At 47.1% G+C, this 21,599-nt stretch overlaps 1 protein-coding gene and 1 long non-coding RNA gene across 4 annotated transcripts in view; one reads left to right on the forward strand and one right to left on the reverse strand.

Annotated features, from left to right (window-relative positions):
* The window catches only part of JAKMIP1 (janus kinase and microtubule interacting protein 1), a 135,518-nt gene extending 133,747 nt beyond the window's left edge, over positions 1 to 1,771 (reverse strand). For all 3 annotated transcript variants that reach the window (XM_036991153.2, XM_036991147.2, XM_036991162.2), the window contains exon 1: positions 1,473 to 1,771. The gene's annotated coding sequence lies outside the window, so the exon portion shown is untranslated. The remainder of the gene's footprint in view (positions 1 to 1,472) is intronic.
* LOC108409746 (uncharacterized) overlaps positions 893 to 21,599 on the forward strand; it is a 31,727-nt gene continuing 11,020 nt past the window's right edge. The window contains exon 1 of the long non-coding RNA XR_005053843.2: positions 893 to 1,096. This is a non-coding gene — a long non-coding RNA (uncharacterized lncRNA). The remainder of the gene's footprint in view (positions 1,097 to 21,599) is intronic.

Raw genomic sequence — 21,599 nt, forward strand, 5'->3', positions numbered from 1 at the left:
CCTGCCCCGCATCCATATTCACCTGCGTTCATGGAAGTGCCACCCTGCCACCTGCCCAAGGTCCTGTTCCCACAGTCTCACCCCACACGAGTGGGTCACCATGAGTTAAGGGGGAGTCCCCCCAGGATGGTTATTTACTGAGGGTGGAGCCCTGCGCGAGCAGCTGAGGCTGCCCCTGCCCTCCCAGACCTCCTGGTCTGGTCTGAGCCATCAAACAGTAGGGCAAGGTGTTACATTCTGCCATACACTGACGCGCAGGCCGGGACAAGGGGCTCTCCCTGACCTTGGTCTAGAAGGAGTTGGCCAGCTGAAGGAAGGGCATTCCGGGAGAGGGAACAGCAAGAGCAACGGCCAGGGACAGTGAGCCTGTGGGTGTGGAAGAGTGGGGGTGGCGCAGGTGGACCAGCAGTGAGACACACTATCTCTGGAGCTTAAAGAGCCAAAGAGCCGGGCAGAGGCTGGCGAAGAGCCCAGGCGGGCAAAATCGTCAGGAGGATAGACAAGGGTGTGTGGGGAGGGGAGGTGGTGGTGATGGCAGGTGGTGCAGGTGGCAAGGGTGCTTCTAAGGCGAAAGGCTGCAGCCTGGGATGAAGAGGCCGGATCCTCTGAGCCCGCAGGAAGGAGGGTGGAGTGATGGAGTGATGGAGCGAGGGTGCTGGGGCCAGAGCACAGCGCACTAACGCAGGCCCGAAAGGCCGCTGACCAGTACACAGGGCACACTGCACGGTGCCAGGCCCCGCGTAAGTCAATCCATGTGCACCATCTCCCGAGATCGGGTGCGCCTAGGGCGCGCCGACCCGGCAGAAGGGTGGGTACCAGCCATTCTTTCCATCTTTCCAGCCTCCTCGCCGGCGCCCACGTGGGCGGAGCAGCGCCGGGTGTACAGGGCAGGGGCCGCGGCAGCGTGTGCGGTGCGTGGGATGGGAGCGCCGGCAAGGCGGCCTCGCCCTCTCGGGCCCCTGCCACCACGACGCACCCCGGGTCTCATCCTCTGTGCCACCTCGGCCGGGATCGAAGGACCCTGACCTACTAGCCGGGTAGGACAACGCAGGAACCTGACGGCCACGCCCCCTGAGCCACTCCCAAGAGGTGCTCGGTGGGTCCCCTCCCCCTCCTTGGCTCGGGGGCGTAATGGGGAGAGGAGTGGAAATAGAGGTGGCGTGAGGGAGAGAGCTGGGCTGGGGCGAAACGGGGAGGGGGCGTATAGAGGGAGGCGACGCAGAGTCCTGCTGGGAGACTTTGGAGGGGGATTTGGAGGGGGCTGGGGGATGGGAACGGCAGGGTGGAGGGGCCACTGAGGTGGTATACGGAGCGGCAGGGGTCCAGGAGGTTGAAGGCGGGGAAGGTGGGTGATGGGGCGGGGCGGCACCGTCACCGCGTCCCTTGCCGCCAGGTCCGCCCATCGGTCGCGGGGTCTGCGGGTCCCCTTTGGCCACCGCGCGCCTCCCGCCCCCCAGCGCACCTGTACCCACCTGCTCGGCGCTCAGGCCCGAGCCGGGCAGCAGCTGCGGGCGTAGCTAGCGCAGCCGCGCGCCGCATCCTCCGGCCGCCACCTCCCCGCCCCGAGCTTACGCTGCCGCCGCCCCCGCCTTAAAAAGGACAAAACGGAATAGAAAAAGGATGCATGCAAAATGATGCATGCAAATGAGGTAGACAGGAGAGGCTCGCACGGCTCCGCGGGGCAGGGGTCCAGGTGCAGCGGCGCGGGTGACTGTGCTCGGGGCAGCCGGCCGGCGCGTGCCGCAAGCTCCCGGCTGCAGGTCCCGCGGCCGCCCGGCGCCCGGCTCGCTGCGCGGCCCCTCCCCTCCCCCAGGGTGCCCTTAGGATTGGCCCGTGCTCCTGCCAGTCAGGGAGGAGGGCACAGTGCTCGCCCCGCCCCCGCCCGGGGCCGAAGCCGGTAGCGGTTCGGCAGCCTAGAGAGGTGGTACGAGGAGGCCCGAGCGTGCGCACTGGGCCTCGCGGCCTGCTCCCGGGAGGGCTGGGGTCGGCTTGCTGAGCGCTCGGCCCCGCTCTGGGTCGAAGCTGCCCTAGGGAGGGATTTTCGGGCTCCACTTAGCGCCACGAGCGCCCAAAATCCGTACCTGCCCGCAGGGGCTGAACCCAGGTTTTGGGGGCTTGTACGTATAGCCTGGGACTGTAGCCATCGATGGTCAGGGAAGACACAAAGACCGTTAAGTTCTATGTTTCCCCCTTAGTACAGTTGGAAATCTGAGGGTCGGAGATTAAAGGTGAATATTGCCGGCAACACAGCCAGCAAGTGGCAGAGCCAGAGTCTAACTGACCCCACAGCCGTCAACACCAGGCAAAACCCCATTACCAGACATTAATGGAATGAATGATGCTGAGGCTTGAAGGAAGGGTAGAAGTTAACCAGGCAAATATGCATAAATTCACTTTCATTCCACAAATACTTACTGAGCACCTATATGTACCAGGTAGCCATTAAGATCTAGGGTAGTACAGTGAACAACAGAGAAAGCCACTGCCCTTCTGGAGCTTACATTCTAGCAAAATAAAAAAAAGCATCCACACAAAGGAAGCATTCACACGGCCCTGGTAACCCCCATGATTGAAGGAAAATTTGACATCTGAGAATCTAAAAAAGAACAGATGTCTCTGGGCCACAGAGAGATGAGTGGGAAAGATGAGGATGGGAAGGTGGGCAGAGGCCAGTCCGTGTGAGATCTAGGCGATGGGAAAGAATTTGAAATTTATCCTGAGTCTGTAACCGAGGAAGGTGGTCTGTGTCCAGGACCGCTGTCAGATGCACAAGTTAGGATAAACTATGTTAAGCCCAGTAACAACTCCAAAGTTTGTCTTACTTCTTGCCTGCACTACACATCCCATCTGGGCCAGCAGGGGGCCCTGCTACCGGGAGTCCATCAGGTGCCCAAGGTAATGGAGACTCTGTCTCAACCGTGTACCCCTAGTCACTCTGGCAGTATGAAGGAAAGGTAGCAAATTGTACTGGTTTTTAAAGCTTCCACTCAGAAGAGACATCACTTCCCCTCACAGTACATTTGCTGGCCCAAACAGGTGACATGGCCATGCCTAATTTGAAACAAGGAGGCATGCAGACCTCCTACACTCTAAGTAGAGGGAGGCAAGAACTGGAATTTCTATGAACAGGTCTGAGACTCATTAGCACATACCCAGGCTGCCTGTGGGGCAGGGCCAGAGGAGGCAGGGGCAGACCAAGGAGGCAGGGTGAACGCAGCCTTGGGGACAGGGGAAACAGCATTCAGAGAGGGTCAGGCAGTAGAATTGGCAAGACTTGCTCAAAGCCTGGACACAGAGAAGAGAGAAGAGGCGACAGGGACAAGGTGTTTGGAATGGATCATGTCCCCCCAAAATGTGTTGAGGTCCTAAATCCTAGTACCTCAGAATGTGACCTGATCTGGAAATCGGGTTGCTGCAGATATGAGTAGTTAAGATGAGGTTGTACTGGGCCTTAATCTATATGGCTGGTGTCCTTATAAAAAGGAGAGATTTAGACACAGAGACACTCACACAGGGAAGATGTGTGTGAACATGAAGGCAGAGATCAGGGTGGGGCTGCAACAGCAAGATGGCCAGCAAACCCCCAAATCCAGGTGAGAGGCCTGGAGCAGATCCTTCCCATAGCCTGCAGAGCGCTTCCAGAACTAGGAAACAATAGCTTCCAGATCGGGGAAACCTTACGTTTCTGTTGTTTAAGCTATTGAGTTTGGGATCGTTTGATACGTGTATGTCAGTTAAAGATTATATTTGGCTGTGAGTAATCAAAATGTCAACTATATAGTGGCTTAAACAAATAATAATAATTTTTTCCCACTCAACAAGAAACCCAAAGCTAAGCCAGCCCTTACTTCATTCTCTTCCACTCTTTCAATCCTCAGCATCCTCAGTAATTTTCTTCCTCATAGTAACTTCATGGTGGCAAGATGGCTGCCCTTCCCCCCAGCATCCCATCACTATTCCAGTCAAGAAGGGGAAAAGGCACACTCCAACTGAGTTGGCTCCCTTTAACCACTTTCCTGGAAACTCTTCCCAGGGGCCTCTGTTGTATCTTTGACCACAACAGTGTCACATGGCCACTCCTGGCATCAGAGGCAGCTGAGAAATTTAAAACAATAAATGTAAGGAGGGCACATTGCTGCCTGAAATAAAATCAGGGTTCTATTAATTAGGACGAGGGGAGAATGGGTTTTGAGCAGGCAACTAGCAGTGGCAAATCCATCATAGGCTCTAGAGCTTCTTCTATACATGGGGGTGGGAGGGGGGGAGTTAAGAAAAAGAATAAAATATTATAAACATAAAATTAGATACAAAAGTGAATATTTATTAAAATAATTAAAAATTACAACAAATTTTCAGATGTTTCAGATATCACAAAAAATCCAGAAAGCATCAATTTAAAAATTGAATATAATATTTAAAATTATCCATCTTTCTAATGTCTTTTATAAGGTTTTTTTTTAGGTTTCTTCATCCTTTCGGACTATCTCTTCATAGAATAATGACTTTGCAATGTTTTTCCTATGGTGAAAATAGATAATTCAGAGTACTCCTCCAGTAATGGAGGGTTTTGTTTAATGTTGGTTAGAAAACTCTCTTTTAGTCTCGTAACTCATTATTGATAGTCATGTCCATTCTTAGGATTGTTGTCAAATTTCTCTATATTCGTTTGTAAATGAATACTATGATTTGGAGGAATTACTTTTTTTTTTTCAGTTTATTATGATTGTATCCATTTAACAATAAAAGGTAACTACAAAGCCAACCCAGAAGATGGCTTATCCAGCACTCGCTAAACCTCAGCACCCCCCACAGGCATGTGGGGAGGCATGTGAAAATGCAGATGCCCAGGCTCCTCTGCATCCCACTGAAGTGGGGCCCTTAGTAACAGGGCCCAGGAATCGGTATTTGACTGAGTGGATGCCAGCTGATGCCTGAGAGATCCTGAATTAGGTGATTCCCAGCTTGCCTTACAACTCGGAAGGTCTGCAAACCCAGTTTCCCCTGCTTGAAGAATAACCGTTGGTGTCCCCTCCTCTACCCATATACTCCAGCACCAGGCACCATAGCACATGTTGCCATCTGGTGCCCCTGGCTTGGCACAGGGTGGGGAGGCACTCCTGGGAGCCATTCTGTCCACTCAGGGAGCAATAACTTGACCTATACAGACTGACTGAGAACCATATAAACATCTCCATGAACACCGATCAAGGCATCGTTGATTCAACTTCCCTTCAGCCACATCCCCCAAAAGCCCTTGGCCACCCAAGACCTCCCCAAATGAGAGGAAGCATGAGGCTAGGAAGCCAGAGGGACAGAGACAGCAGTTGTAGGCTGAAGTGTACTCCCCAAATTCATACGGTCAAGCCCTCACCTCCAGCGCCTCCGAATGTAGCTGTACTTGGAGATCCGCCTTTAAAGAGGTGACCAAGGCAGAATGAGGTTGAAGGGGTGGCCCTAATCTGATAGGACCGGTGTCCTTGAAAAAAGAGTTGATTGGGACACAGACACGCAGAGGGTGGACGATGTGAGGACACAGGGAGGGGACGGCGCCCACGTGCCAAGGTGAGGCTCGGAGAACCAACCTGCCCGCGCCTTGACCTCAGACTTGCAGCCTCCAGAATCGGGAGAAAAGGAGTTGCTGCGCCACCAAGTCTATGGTGCTTTGCCATGGCAGCCCGAGCAGCGGGCTTAACCGATTTCGCTTTAAAGCTCCCTTTGGCACATTTTCCAGAACTGCATGGCCGCCTGAAGCCACAGCTCAGGCCCTCCCGGGCCTCGGAGGGATCAGCAGCTTCAGCTTCCTTAGCTTCGCCGCGAATCCCGCCTTCCTGCCGCCAGGCGGTCCCCGCACGCCGTCAGCACGACCGTCCAGGCTGGCGGCACCGTCCCTCCGCCCCGGGCGGGGTGCGGCAGGGCGGGAGCAGCGCCCTGCCTGGAAGAGGCGGGACCTACTCAGCGCAGCCTGCGGACAGGCGTTCTCGGGGGCGATGCCCTCCGTCTCCCCAGCAGCTGTGCCCGCCGTCCCGCGGCGGCCCGCGAGCGGGTGCTGGGGCGGGGCTCCCGCCGCCGGGGGGTGGGGGTGAGCCGCGGTTGCTGCGCGAACTGCCCGGGTGGGATTCCGACCCTGCCGCTTACTAGCCGGTGACCCGAGGCAAGTTATTGGCCCTTTGCTTTCCTCAGCTTCCTCATCTGTAAAATGGAGCTCATAACAGTAATAACCTCCTAGATCGGGGTGGGCAGTAGATGGGTTTGTATGTATATGAATCTGTATTCGTTTTCTCAGCTCCCGTAATAAACCATCACAAACTGGGAGGCTTAAAACAAACGTGTTCTCTCACCGTAGGGCAGAAGCCCTCACTCCGGGTGTTGGCAGCGGTGTGCCCGTCTAGAGACTCGGGGGTGGGGGGGATTCTTTCTCGCCTCCCAGCTTCCAGCCGCTGCAAGCATTCCTTGGCTTGCAAAGCAGCCTCTCTCCGGTCTCTGCGTCCATCCTCACAGGACTTCCTCTGTCTGTGTCTTACAAAGTCACGGTCATTGGATTTCAGCACCCCCCCACACCCCCCCAGGTAAACCCCTTGATCTCATCTCAAGATCTTTAACTTAAATGATATCTGCAAAGATCCTTTTTCCAAGTAAGGTCAGATTTACAGGTTCTGGGATGTAATCATAAATGACACAATTGGCTACATTGCTAAGGAGGAGGAGGTCAGATAGCCTGGAGTGTGGCTTGGCCTGAGGGTTGGGAGCCCTCCTGGGGGAAGCCAGCTCTGGTTACGAGGCAGCTGGAAGGAGGGGAAGAGAGAGTATTCCAGAGAGCGGGAACGGTGGCGTGAAGGTGCCAAGTTGGGCCTTGCCCTTTGGTGGAAAGGCAGCCATACGAGTTCCTGAGGACAGGTGTGAGTGACAGGGTTACAGAAGGCACAGTGGCAGGAGCAGAAGAGCAGGTGGGGACTAATGGCCCCACTGGCCCCACTGATGCTGCCTCAGAAGGTGGCAGGGACCAAAGTGGACTGTGATGGTGGGTAGCCTGGGGCATTAGCAGTGCAGGGGAAGGAACTCCTAGGGCCATTTCAGGGAGTCAGGAGGGACTTCCTGGAGGAGGAAACACTTGCACTGAGCTTAGACAAGGAGTTAGGAAGCAGGTGTTGCAGGCAGAAGGCGCATGTGTGCTGGAGGCTGGTGAGGCCAGATCAGGAGAAACCTGAAGGGCACACAAGGCCATCTGGTGGTTAAGGAGTTTGGAACAGGGCATGGCACCATGGGCTCGGTTGACAGGCTCTGGCATTTGCATGGAGGGTGGGTGAGAATGTGGAGGCAAGAAGCTGTTGAGTTAGTTGAGATGAGGGGGCTTGAGGGTCAGAACCCAGCAGTTTGAGCCATGGCCCCGGGAGGACAGGTCAGCACCCACACCCCAGCTGGGTGGTTGAAACTGATCCAACTTATAAGACTTACCTTCTGGGTGATGGGCTACGCTGGGGGTGGGTGGAGGGATTGTAATAGTAGCAAGAGCCAGCATTGGTCAGGCTTGCTTTGAGCAGGCCCCAGTGTAAGCACTGGGTACAGAGAGGTTGGGTAACTTGCCCCAGGTCACACAGCCAGTAGAGTCAAAATGTAAACCTCAGCATCTTGGCTGTGAGGATAAATAAATGATCACATCATTATTGATAACTAACACTTACTGAGCACTCGCTATGTACTAGGTACTGTCTGAGCTTCATATACATATACATTTTAATCCCCACTGAGAAATGTCAAGGTCAACGACCTGCTAAATTCACCAGCCGGGATGGAAGAGCCAGTCGGGACAGCCAGCCTGGCTCCTGCAGTGCCAGAAGCACTGTGGTTCTCTGTACCTCATAAATGGCAGGAAACTTCTTCTGTGCAGCAAAGGGAAAGACCCAGGCATCCCCCAGAGGCAGAGGGTGTAACAAAGCCAGTTCTGGGCAAGGAAGTGGGGACGGGAGGCTCTACATGGGCTGGGCCACAAATTAGCTGTATCCCTGGGGCAAGTTGCATCACCTCTCTGAACCTTAGTCTCCTCCCTGTCAAATAGGAATGATGCCACACCACCCAGCCACCAGATGTCTGGGATTTGAAACCTGGTCCCACCGTTTCCTCCCCATGCCACCTGGGACCTCAGTTTCCTCATCTGAGTAATGGGAAGAACAGAACCTACTTCATAGGCTGGTTAGTCTATTAACGTAATTATCACCAATGGTGGGGCACGTACCAGTTGGGGCCACTGGATTTGCCCAGTTGGTGAACGCTGCAGGTACTCACAGCAGATGAGCTCATCGCCTCCCATCCCTGCAGAGCAGACTCTGGGAAAGCCAAGCCACCCAGACAGAAAGGATCTGGAAACTATGGCCAGGTTTCTGTGACTCCAAGTCCATGCTTTCCATCAATTCACTTTGAAAACCAAAAGGACAATGATGGAGTTATGCTGAGAGAAACGGCTGGCATCATTCTGTTTCTACCACGTTATCAATGACAAATTATAAAATAGAGAACTGATTAGTGGTTGCCAGGAGTTGAGGAGGGGATAGCTGTGGCTGGCGTAGCAGGAGCCATCCTTGGATGGAACTGTTCTGTGTATTGACTGTGGTGGTGGGCTCATGAATCTACAGGTGTGATAAAATTGCATAAAGCTAAACATGCACGTGTGCACACATGAGTTCATGTAAAGCCAGGGAAATCTGCAGTAAGATGGGTGGATTGTATTGATGTTGATTTTCTGGGTTGTGATACTGTACTATAGTTTTGCAAGGTGTAACCGTAAGGGGAAACTGAATGAGGAGTGTAAGTGTCTCTCCGTGTTGCTTCCTGCAGCGGCCTGTGAGTCTACAACACACAATCATCTCAGAATGTTTTTAAAGGAGACAGTATTGAAATCAAGTTGAGCTGACGGAGCTCTCACCCCGGGCAGCACTCTCCCACGGGGCAGGGAGCTGGGCATGGAAGCCTCATGGAGCGGCCAGGACGGGTGGGCGGGAGTGCCCCATCACCATCAGTGGGGGTCTGACCCCCTCAGTCACAAGGTCCTTATGCCAGACCAGGCTTCTTTCTTCTCATTTCCACCTTTCAATGGAAACAGCTTTCTGTGGGCTATTTCTGATTCTCTGAAAAACAGATGCTCACTGTATAGAATTCAAACAGTACAGGCAGATAAAAAGAAGAAAATAAAGGTCACCTTGAATCCTGTCACACCAAAGTGACCCCCACGCGCACTCGGTGTCTGGGCCTTCGTGCCTCTCGTGTGCAAGGCACATGTACCATCCACATGAGTGGGCTCCTGCTGTGCACGGGGGTGCTTCCCCCTCCCTGCCCCTACATTGCATCCTGCGCCAGGTTGCCCATGTCAACAGCCTCTCTTGTTTCAGATTTTTCTCCACAAGGATAAGTAAGTATATACTATATATAGACACACACACATTCGCCCACACAGGGGCTGGGGGGGTGGTCATGGTTTTACAAAACGAATTCATCATAATCACATTTATCTTCTTACTTTTCATGCTCATCAACAGCTGGTGAAGATACCCTGTTGGCATCTGGATGAAATTAGATTCGTTCTTTTGAAAGGTTGATGGCATCCCATGATACAGGCAACCTCTTTGTCCTTGCGAACTAGGACAGTGGGCAGTAAAGATCTTCACACTCGTACACCCAGGTATCTGTACTTTTATTTCTGCAGATGGATTCCCAGCAGCGGAATTGCTGGTTTGGAAGTTTAAACTTTTATTTTCATAGCTGCTGACAGATTACCTTCCCCAGACTCTGTGACACCTGGCCTTTCTGCCACAACACCTATATTTCCCATCAGCAACCGAAGCCACAGCTTCTGGAAACGTGGCCACCCTATGGGTGTGAAGTGGTGTGTCTATATATATATTTTTTGAGGTCGAGTCATACCTTTTGCCTATTTTTAGTTGGTTTTTTTCTTTTGTCTGTTGCTAAGAGACTTCAGAAAGCAGTCACCCCTTTATCTGTCATCAGTGTTCAAGCCCTTTTCCCAGATCTAACATTCATCTCTTGACTTTGTGGCATCCTTTGCCACACACAAACTTTATGCAGTCAGACACATAAATATGTCTCTCCCTTTCTTTTTCTTTTTAATACAGCTTCTGAGTATCATTCTTGGTTAGAACATCTCCATGACACCTACAGATAGTCCCCTAGATTTTCTTGCAAGTACAAGAAGACTTGGTTTCCTTGGACAGTTGTCATGCAGTCTGTATACATGGTATAAAAAATAAAAACGTGGTCTGCCTGGCAAACGTAATCCTATAAAATACCTTCAAGCAGTGGAGTTTCCAATTATTAAAAAAATACTTTTAGGATGAAATATTGCAAGAATGACAAATAATGAATATAATGTATGTTTTTTCCAAGGCTCAAAAAAGAGGTTTTCAGTTGGATTTCTATACAGCCTCAAAAAAAAGGTACACACACACACACACACACACAAATTATACTGTGTGCAAGTGGCCCCAGAGGGACCTGAGAGAGCTTGGGTGGTCATGGCCCCTCCACACAGTGATTCTGACCACCTTTTCTGAGAGCAGGGCTGGATAGAGGACAGGATTTAATCAGTAATGCTGTAACAGGAATTTCAAGGTTTTACTATAATCAAGGAATAAAAGAAGATAAAAATACAATCTGTTATACTGACCATTCAACTGAAGGAACAGAACATTAGCTGTGCCCCACATATTCTCCCCAATCAGTAACCATTTTTCTCAAGTGTGTGGTTATCTTTTTCCTAATTTCGTATGCATAGTATCATACCTTATATCATATATGTTCTTGAACATTTTACTTTTCACTTCACATCAAATTTTTAAAATTCATCCATTTTAATACATGTGGCTGAACCATGAATAGACATCCTGGTGAATTTTTTTTTTATTTTAAAGTGTGGCTATGACATAGTGGATCTGTGGCATCTTGCTACACTGATGGGCAGTGATTGCATTGGGTGTGGGTGGGGACTTGATAATATGGGTAAATGTAGTAACCACATTGTTTTTTCATGTGAAACCTTCATTAGAGTCTATATCAATCATATCTTAATAAGAAATTTTTTTTAATGTGTGGCTATGGACATTTGCATTAATATCTTCTGATGCACAGAGAAGAGATTTCTAGAGCAGGGTTTCTTAGCAGAACTGTTGACACTTCACTGTCCCTGGTCTCTACCCACTAACTGCTAGTAGCACCCACCCCCCTAAATGTGGTCATCTGAAGTGTCTCCAGATAGTGTCAAACATCCCCTCCAGACGGTCACCCCTGGTCGTGAACTGTCTCTAGAGTATACGCCATAGGAATGGAATTGCTGGGTCATGAGGCACGAACATGTTCCGCTTTACAAGGCGCCACCGGAGAGTTGTCCAGAACGTTCGTGCCAATTTATGATTCAAACCACAATCTATAGAAATCCAGTCTCTACATCTTGGCCAACACATGATATTAGCTAAGTGTTAAGTCACTGCCAATCCGGTGAGAGTAAAAGGGTGTCTCAGAGCAACTGGACTGGATTTCTGACAGAAGCCCTTTGTGTGCTCTTGGCTGTACTTCCTCTCAGCGAACATGCCTTTTCGTGTACCTTGCCTGTTTTTCTACTGGGTTGCCTTTTTCTTACTGCTTTTCACGAATTCTTTATACTTTCCGGATACTAATGTTTCGTCGGGCATATGTTTCGTACATGTCTTCTTTCAATTAAGGGCTTGCCATTTCATATTATTATAGTTTCCCTTGGGCGAATAGAAATATTAATTTTAATATAATCAAGTTTTGAATATTTCCCTTTACGATTTGTGCTTTTTGTGTTTTCAGACATTCTCCCCTATCTGGAGTCACTAAAAGCATTCTCCCATATTACCTTCTAACTGTTTTGAAGTTTTACTCGTTAGCCATGAGAATCAATGCCCCTGGAACTGAGCTTTATGTTCAGTGTGAGCTAGAGACCTGTCTCATTTTTTTTCCCTTGTGGGACTCGCCAGTTGTCTCCCATTGCCTACTGAAAGCAGGTCTCCATGTATTCATGCTCTGCTCATTTCATTCCGTTTGTCTGTTTTTCTGTCTCTGTGTCCATATCACACTGTCATAATTATTTTCCTTTGCAGTAAATCTCAGTATCTGCCAAAGCAAGTCCCCCCAGCTTATCAACTTCAGGAGCATTTAAGCTATTCTTAGCCCTTTGCTCTTTCACTTCCACTTTGGAACTAACTTGGAAAATTCGGCAAGAACCCTACTGGGATTTTGATGGGAACTTCATTAAATCTATCACACAGTTTGGAGAGAGATGGTGTCTGATATCAAGTCCTCTGAATGATAAATCCCTCTTAGGTCTTCTTAAACATCTTTTAATATGGAATTGTGGTTTTCTGTGTACAGGTCTTATATATCTGCCAATAGACATATTTCTCATTTTGTTTTGCTATTGTAAATGGTATCTTTCTTAAAATTATAAATGTTCTTTATATTATAGATGGATGACTCCATAAATATTCATTTGATAAAGCCAATTATTATTCTCTAGCTTTCCCAGCCTTTTTTTTTTTAACAACTTGGCCTATAAATTATTCAGAGGTACATTGGCACTTCACACTTATTTGGATAACTACTATCAAAAAAACAAAACAAAACAAAGAATTACATGTTGGTGAGGATGTGGAGAAACTGGAACCCTTGTGCACTATTGGGGGGAATGTACAATAGTACAGCCACTGTGGGAAACAGTGTGGGGATTCATCAAAAAATCAAGCAGAATTCCTGTATGATCCAGCAGTTTCACTTCTGGATACACACCCACAAGAAGGGACTTGACCAGTAATTTGCACACTCATGCTAAGAGCAGCATTATTCAAAATAGCCTAATGGTAAAATTGACCCAAGCACCCATCACTAGATGAATGGATAAACACAATGTGATTTGACACACACACACTGGAACATTATCACTCTTAAAAAGGAAGGAAGCATTGACACATGCTGCAACGCGGATGATATTATGCCAAAAAGACGTTGGCCAGTCATGCAAGGGCAGATGTTGCATTTACATGAGGTCCCCAGAGTAGTCAAATCCAGAGGTACGGAAAGTAGAAGGGTGGGTGTCGGGAGCAGGGAAGAGTGGAAAATGAGAAGTTAGTGTTTAATGGGGACAGAGTTTCAGTTTCGGAGAAGGAGAAGGTTCTGGAGACGATGGTGATGGTGGCTGCACAGCAATGTGAATGTATTCAATATCCCTGAACTAGACACTTAAAAATGTTTAAAATGGCAAACTTTATGTTATGCATACTTTACCGCTATAAATTCAATTTTAAAAAGAGATGTTGGAACGCCCCACGCACATTTGCTTCTCCCAGTTCTCCCAGTCTTTGTTTCGTGTACCATGCAGACAGTTCTAGAATGTGGTCTCTTCCTGATGAAGCCCTTATTTGCAGTGATCTTCACCCTAATGCGATTTAATCTGAAGTCTCCTTTATCCACTACTGCAGCTTTCTTCCACATCGTGCATCTTTCTTCATCCGTTGCCTGCAGCCTTGCTGTGCCCTCCTGACCCTGAAGGCGTATGTCATGCAAACAGCACAGAGCTGAGTCTGTGTTTGTGTCTAGCATGGCCTCTCTGGCGTACCCAGTCAGCTGTTCCTCTACATGGACTGGGACTATGGGTATTTTTGGAGCTATCTCTACCCACCTGATTTTGTAATTTTTACATGTCCTGCTTTTTATTTGCATCTCCTTTTCTCCATTTTTTTTCTTCTTTTAGATTGCTCAAGCTTTTTTCCTTATTCCATTTTCCTCTGTTTGAAAGTTATACAGTTCATTTCCATCTTTTCAGTGAGTAACCTAGAAGTTTTACCTTGTATGTTTCACAAAGCCTACATGAATCAATATCTCAGCCATCATTTCAAACCACAAATGCTTTGACCTCAATCACTTCCCTCCCAGGCCACATGGTTTTTGTTCAGTATTTTAGTTCTAAGCTTCTACTTTTTCAACTCTGCGAAGTAGACATCAATAATTTTATAGGCACAATATGTATCATCACACAGGTTTAAATATTTTCTCTTCCCCCTCATTTCCAATCAATCCCTTGATTTCTTCTTTGACACATGTATTAATTAGAAAGTATTGCTTAATTCCTAATATTTGGGGAATTTTGTAGACATTTTATTGTTACTAAGTTCTAATTTAATACTACTAAGTTCTAATTTAATACTACTAAGTTCTAATTTAATACTACGGTTGTCAAGAAACATGCTCTGTATGGTTTTGGTCCTTTTAAATGTATTGAGTTGTATTTTATGATCAGGTCCATATCTGTATCAGTGAATTTTTCATTTGCACTTGAAAAGATGCAATTTCTGCGACCATTGGGCAGAGGATCCTATGTCAGTTAGGTCAAGCTGGTGGACAGGACTGTCCAGATCTTATCAATGCCTACTGATTTTTGCTTTATTTTTCTATCAATTGCTGAGAGAGTGAATAATGTTAAAAATCTGCAGCTGTAATTACAAATTTGTCTATTTCTGTTTTTGGTTCTATCAGTTTTGATTCATGTGTTTTGAAGCATTATTATTGCAGTTACACACATTTAAGGTTGTCATGTCCCCATCATGAATTGAGCCTTTTATCATTATGAAATGTCTAGGGCAATATTCCTTCTTGTAGAGTCTGTTTCGACTGATACTTATATATCCATATGCAATTCCTGTCCTTAGGTTTTGCCTGGTCTAAGAGGGTCTCTGCCAGACAGCCTGTCACTGGGTCTTCCTGTTCATCCAGTCTGACAATCTCTGTCTTTTCTGTGGAACAGCTAATCCACTCATTTTCAGTGTCAGTGTTAATATGGTGGACTGCCCTCTGCCGTCTTGGTATTTGCTTTTATTTTCCCCCCTGCTCTTTATTCCTTTCTCATCTTTCCCTTCTTTACTGCAATTCCTTGTGAATTCAGTGTTTTGCTATCCTGTTTTATATTTTCTATTAACTTAGTAGCTACTCTTTTATTTTACCTTTTTTTACTGATTGGTATACAATTTATAATATGCGTCTTTAATTTAGTACAGTATAATTCAAATAACAGGTACCATTTCTCATGTATTATATGAACTTTATAACCTTATACTTTGGTTTTCCCCCATTCCTTTGTGCTATTGTCAGGTATTTTACTTCTCTATTTCTTATAAATTCAAAAATGCAGGATAATTATTTTTGCTTAAAACTGTCAATTATGTTTCTGTCACAAGTTTGTTGAAGTAAAATTAGTATAGATTTAGCTGCATATATATGTAAAATGTACATATGTTCGGACACAAATATGCACCTGGAAAACCATCACCACAATCAAGATAATGAGGATGTCCATCCCCCCCAACAGTGTTTCCTGGATCCCCTTTGTGGCCCTTCCTTCCTGCCTTTTCCACCTCCCCACACCCAACTCTCATTCCTGGCATCTTTCTTGGTCTTGTTTCACTACACAGTTATTTTGACATTCATCCAGGTTGATGCATGTGTCAGTGGCTCACTCCCTTCAGTGCTCAGAACACCCCGTTGCACGGATGGACCGGTCTGTTTATCCAGTAGCACGTTAATGCCATTTGGATTGTTTCCAGTTTTTGGCTACTACAAATAAAGTTGCTGTGAATTCTTGTACATAAGTGTTTGTGTGGCGACATACCTTCATTTCTTTTGGATTATGTCCAGGCTATGTATTAAATGTAAGTCAATACATTTTAGCTCTTAACTTTTTAAGAACTGACGCTGTTTTCTAAAGTGGTTGTACCATTCTCCATTCCAGCAGTGTGCAAGAGCTCCAGTCCCTCCACCCCTCACAAAGCCTGGTGTGCCCTGTACACGTCCTCACAGGCCTGTGGTGCTAGGGCCGTGTACTTCGTTCGCACTTGCATTTTGCATAATGAATGATGTGAGATTGTCTCGTGCTCATTGCCATTTGTGTATCCGCTTAGTGACACGTCTATTCAAATATTTTGACTATTTTTCATGGGTTTGTTTGCTTTGCTATTGAGCTGTGAGAGTTGAGTGTGTGCATATATAATTTCTCCCACTCTATAGCTGTCTTTTCACTGTTTTAACAATGTCTCATGCTTGTGGTATTGTATCAAAGATCTATACCCAACCTGGCCTCAGCAATTTTCTCCCATGTTTTCTTCTGGAAGTTTTATGGTTCTAGTTTTTACATTTAGGTCTATGGTCCACTTTGAGATGATTTCCATATATTGTTCAAGGTATGGATCAAATTTCATTTTTGCATGGCTCTCCAATTGTTCCCGCACTGTTGAAGACTATCCTTTCTGTATGGAATAGTTTTTCCTCCTTTGTGAAAACTCAATTGACCACATATGTCTAGGCCTATTTCTGGAGTCTGTTCTGTTCTGCTGACCCACTTTTCTGTCTTTGATGCCAGTACCATAGTTGTTAAAAGACTTTATAATGTATCTTGAAAGTCCAGCTAATGTAGGTCTTACAACCTTGCTCTGCTTTTTTGTAATATTTTCTCTGGCTACTTTTAAAATCATCTTTTTTTGTTGTTACTGATTTCTAACAATCTGGTTTAGTTGTGCATTGGTGTGGTGTGTGTGCATGCGTGCGTGTGTGTGTGTGTGTGTGTGTGTGTGTGTGTGTGTGCCTATCTTGCTTGGGTTTGTTGAACTTTTTGGATCTCTGTGTTTGTGACTGTCATAAAATTTTTTAATTTTTTGGTCATTATTTCTTCAAATATTGTTTCCTGCTATACCTCTTCTGAGACTCTAATTATATGTAGCCACTTGATACTATCCCACATGACACTGGAGCTTTTTCCTTTTTTTCAGCTTTTATTTACTGCACTTCAGTTTGGATCATTGCCATTACTACACGTTCATGTCCAAACATTCCAATTCTTTTTTTCCACAGTATCTAACCTTCAATGAAACTTTTCCAGTGAATCTTTCACTTCTGGTATTGCATGCTTCAGTTCTACAAGTTTTGTTTGGTTCTGTTTTATCCATTAGCTCTTCATTAGTCTCATGTTTTTCTCTACATCCTTAAGCATATTAATAATAGTTCTCATAAGTCCTCGACAGACAATTCCATCATCTCTGTCACATATGGTTCTTTTTCTATTGACTTTTTTTTTTTCTAATTATGTTCACATCTCCATGGTGCTTCATTTGTCTAGTTATTTTTTTCTGGATGCTGGACATTGTGCTTGTTGTGTGTTTAGTTTTTGTTTTCTTCCTTTAAAGAATGCTTGGCCTCTTCTCTCAGATGGTGAATTTATTTTCAGATCAGTTTGCTACTTTTGAGGTTTAGTTTTACTCCTCATTGGGTTGAGTCCTAAGATTACTCTCACATTAGTGCTAGATGGGCCCTATTCCTAAGGCATGGCCATTCTGGGGTCTCAACCGAAGGCACTGGGGTATTCAACAAGGTCTGATTAAAGCTCAACTGTCTCCCAGCCATTTAAGAGATCCAGGAGTTGTTCAATTTTCAACTCCCTTGTAGCTTTTCTTTGCCTGGACTCAAGAAGTCTCACCTGATATCTGCTTGGCATGGAATCCATCCGTGGGCACAGAGAATGGCTCTGTAGAGTTGTGGACGTCTTTCTGTATGGTCCTCTCCTGGCTGGTGCTCCTCCTGTCAGATCCCAGCCGCCTCGGTTTCCCTCCCTTCTCTCTGTCTCTGTCCACAACTCTGCGAACCCAGGGTTTGGCTTCTGTTTGTTGGATGGCAGTTGAGGAAGTGTCTCCAGGCAGGAAGCCAGGCGACCACTGAGTTCATTTCCTTTGCTTCTCTTCTCCAGGGATCATGGTTCTGTTCTGTCCAGTATCTGAAACCAAATTTTTTCATATGGTTTGTGCAGTTTTCCTCAGGAACAGAAACAGAAACCTCAACTCTGTTTTTATTTTCTCTCAGCACTTTGAACTTGTTATTTTTTGTCTTTGGGTTCCCACTGTTGCTGACACATCTGTGTCCAGTCTACCATATTTCACTCCCTTTAGGACATCATTGCACATAACTATCTGCCATTATTTTATAACCAGTAAGAAATATTCTTCCAGTTTGTCAGCTAGAATTGTAAGACTGCATCAGTAAGACTGGTCCCAATGTCAGACATGTTAAACGGTGAGAAAATATGCATCTTAAGAACTGATAAAATATGGTAATTTTCATCTTTTTGTAGAATATCTGTCTTTTCTGTGATTGTTTTTTGATATCTTCTGTTTCCCCTGATATGCTTATGTGTAATTCTTTTTATTTATGCTTCTCACTGTACATTGTTTTTTCTAGATCTGAAATTTGGCATCTTTGAGCAAGTATGGAAAATTCTCAGCCACTATCTAAATACTGCTGCTTCTCCATTTTCTCTATTTTCATCTTGTGAAGCCCCAGTTAGACAAATGTTAAACATTGTATTCTGTCACACACAGATAGAATAAAAGGGAAACCTCTCTCCCTATTTCCCTTTTCCTTGTCACTTTGAGTTGCCTTCTGGGTAAAATCTTAACATCTGCCTTCTAGTTAATTTTCTCTTCAGATAGTCACACGATTGAGGTTTTTACTGCAATTATTCTGTTTCTTCCTTCAAGATTATTTTAGTTGATTATTTTTCAAATCTTCCTGGTCATTTTATTTGCCCTTTGTTCTTAGAACATTTTTATTCCAATTTGATTTCTTCTAACATTTTAAGTTTATACATCATCGTTTTTAGTCTGTGAATTATAATATGTGACTATCAGAAATGCTTTTGAGGATCGAAACTGCTGTTATTTTGCAGCCTTTCCTGATATTGTGTTATTTCTTCCTGTCTTTGGTAATTTTTATCATGAGCTCATGTTTTATATATGGTGACAGGCCTAGACTGAAGCAGCTTTTCTTCAGAGAGCATTCACATTTGCCCCTCCTAACCTCTAGGGGACCCTGCTAACTTGTAACTTTTAATTTACTTTGATGGATGAGTTTTCTGTACCTTGGAGGCAGTTAAAATTTGAACCTCAGCACACACGGGAGGAGTCCTCTGTCTGCAAATTTTCAGGAGAGACTGTTTATTATACCATCTCTGGATTTTCCATCCAGAGGCAGCAGACACGGCAGATTTTTCACCAGTCCACTGCACCAGCACGAGTCCCTCAGACCTGAAGTCCCTTTGTAGATGGTTGTGCCCAGAGTGTTCATACCCACTCTGATTTGGGCTGATCATTCCTTTTGTGTGTGTGCGGAGAGGCACGGGCCTTGGGTATTTCCCCGGATTTTCCTGTGAGTTAAGCAGGGCATTTTAATGTGTTGTAAATAATTTTCCATCTCAGTATTTTCACCTGAGAGTGTGTCTGGTGAGCATATCTAGCTGAGCATTCTCTTGGGGTTCCAAAGTCTTCTGGTAGGATTTTGATTGTTTGCTTTATTCATTTGGATATTTAATCCATCTAGGGTCTACTGGTGTATTTGGAATCAGACTGGACTCCATCTCTTCCCTTTTAGATGGCTGGCCAGTTAATAGCAGCATTGATTAACAATTCATTCTTTTTCACTAATTGAACTACTATGTTTATCATAAATTAACCTAGCACGCATTCTGGATTTAATTTTGGTTTTTAATTTAACGGTTCCATCTTCTGTTCCATTCATGTGCTTGTGCATTCCTCTGTCAATACCTTCCTGATTGGATTCCAGTGGCGTTATGTGTAGTCTGATGTATGAAAATGCAAGTCGCACTTAAATGTTCTTCTATTGTGTAATTTTCATAGCCAATCTCAAGGATCGATTTTCAGGGAATATTTTTTATTAATTTTTGCAAGGAGATTATCTCATCATGTATTTGCTGCATTTATTTGGACTGAATTGAGAAACTGCGTGGGGGTTTAGAAGGAACTTGACTCGGGCAAGCCACTTTCCCTCTCCAGGCCTCAGTTCTCTCCACTAGCCAAGGAGGGAATGGCGCTCTAGATTCTGGGCTCCTTTCCTGCTCTGCACTCCCAGCCCAGGTTGGCTCAGCCCTGGAGCTTCCCTGTGCCTATGGGACACCACCAGTCAGAAGGGCAGCTGTTCACGTCATTGGCCACATAATACACACCACGCCTGGTTCTCAACCATTCCGGACCCTCTCCTCTGACAGCGTCTCATTTAAACCTCAAGCACCCTGTAATGCTATTACTACTATTTCTGTTCTGTAGAGGAAGAAACTGAGGAACAGAGAGTGTTAGTGATTTGGTTGAAGGCCTGGGTTGGTTAAAATAAAAACGAGAGAATGGAGTGTGGAGCTGTGGGGGAGCATGGCGAGACCAAATTATGTTGCTGCACGATTATTGCTCATTACCCTTGATACATGCCAAAGGCCTCAGAAATAGTAGCTGACATATCTGTCTTGTGCCTCTGATGTACTGTAGGAGTATTAACTTGCCCATCCCATAACCATCCTTATTGTGTAGGCCCAGAAAGGCGAAGTAAACGGCACGGCCCAAGGTCACCAGCAGAGGTAGCTGATGAGCCCGGACCCTCGGCTCTAGAGGCTGTGCCATCCTACAGGCCCCCAGAGTGTGTGAAGCCCATGGCTGATCTGGGTCCCCTGCCCTAGGCCAACAACTCCCACAATGGAATATGTGATTGTGGAAGTGTTGCTATTGGAACGAGGGGGTGGAGCTCGTGCCTATTTCTAAATGTTCAGAACTATCTTTGATATTATATTTTGAATTTTTTTAACGTAAAGGAGGGTTACGGTAAATGGGTTAATAGTGGTTGGCTTTGAAGTGCAGGATTCCAGGAGACTGGCTGCTCCGAATTTTCCAGTTTCGCCACGGTGATACTCTGTTATGTATTGCGTGGCTTGAAAATGTTGGAAGACGTACCTTCGAGGCGAGCCATCGCCGAGGGGGTCGTCCTCGCCGCTGGGGCGCCCCTACGTAACTGCGGGGCGGACGGAGGGACCCGCTCAGCCAGGCGGGGGCGCGGGGCGGGGCTGCCTGACCTTCGTCCCGCCCCCTGGCCGCGCCCGGCCGCGGATGCTCGGAAAACCGGGACCGCGGAGCGCCCTGCGGGCTGGGGCTCTCGCCCCTCGTGCCCGCCCAGGTCGACGCAATCCAGAGCGGACACAGCCCGCTCCCGGGCGTCCGCAGCGGCTGGGGGGCGGCAGTCCCGCCCCCGGCGCGGGGTGGAGCGGTGGGCGCAGGGCGGACGCACCGGGTGGGCTGAGCTGGAGAGGTGGGCGCGAGGCGGCCGACATGCAGCAGGACAGCGGCCGGGCTGCGGGTCAGTGGCTGGACTTGCGGCCCCTACCCCGTCGCGTGCGTCCCGCTGCCCGGGAAGTGGGGGGTCGTCCCTGGGGCGGAGTGTGCGCGCTCCTAGCAGCCCAGCCCCGGCCAGGCCCTGGCACGTGACTCGGGCCTGCGCTTTGGCGCCTTATGCTGCCCGTGCCTTCGCCGTCCCCACCCGTGGCCGCTAGCGCTGCAGGAGGAACTGTCAGGCCGGAGCTGGCCTGCGGTCTGGCTGCCACTAGGGTCCCGGGCCGCGGTTCGGCATTGCCTCGTCTCCACACTGAGCGACTGTTCAGTGACCTGAATGCGACCCCACGGGTCTTTATGGGTGTAATCCGGATTTCAACC

This window comes from Manis javanica, chromosome 5 (assembly GCF_040802235.1).
Source record: "Manis javanica isolate MJ-LG chromosome 5, MJ_LKY, whole genome shotgun sequence".
Taxonomy (NCBI): domain Eukaryota; kingdom Metazoa; phylum Chordata; class Mammalia; order Pholidota; family Manidae; genus Manis; species Manis javanica.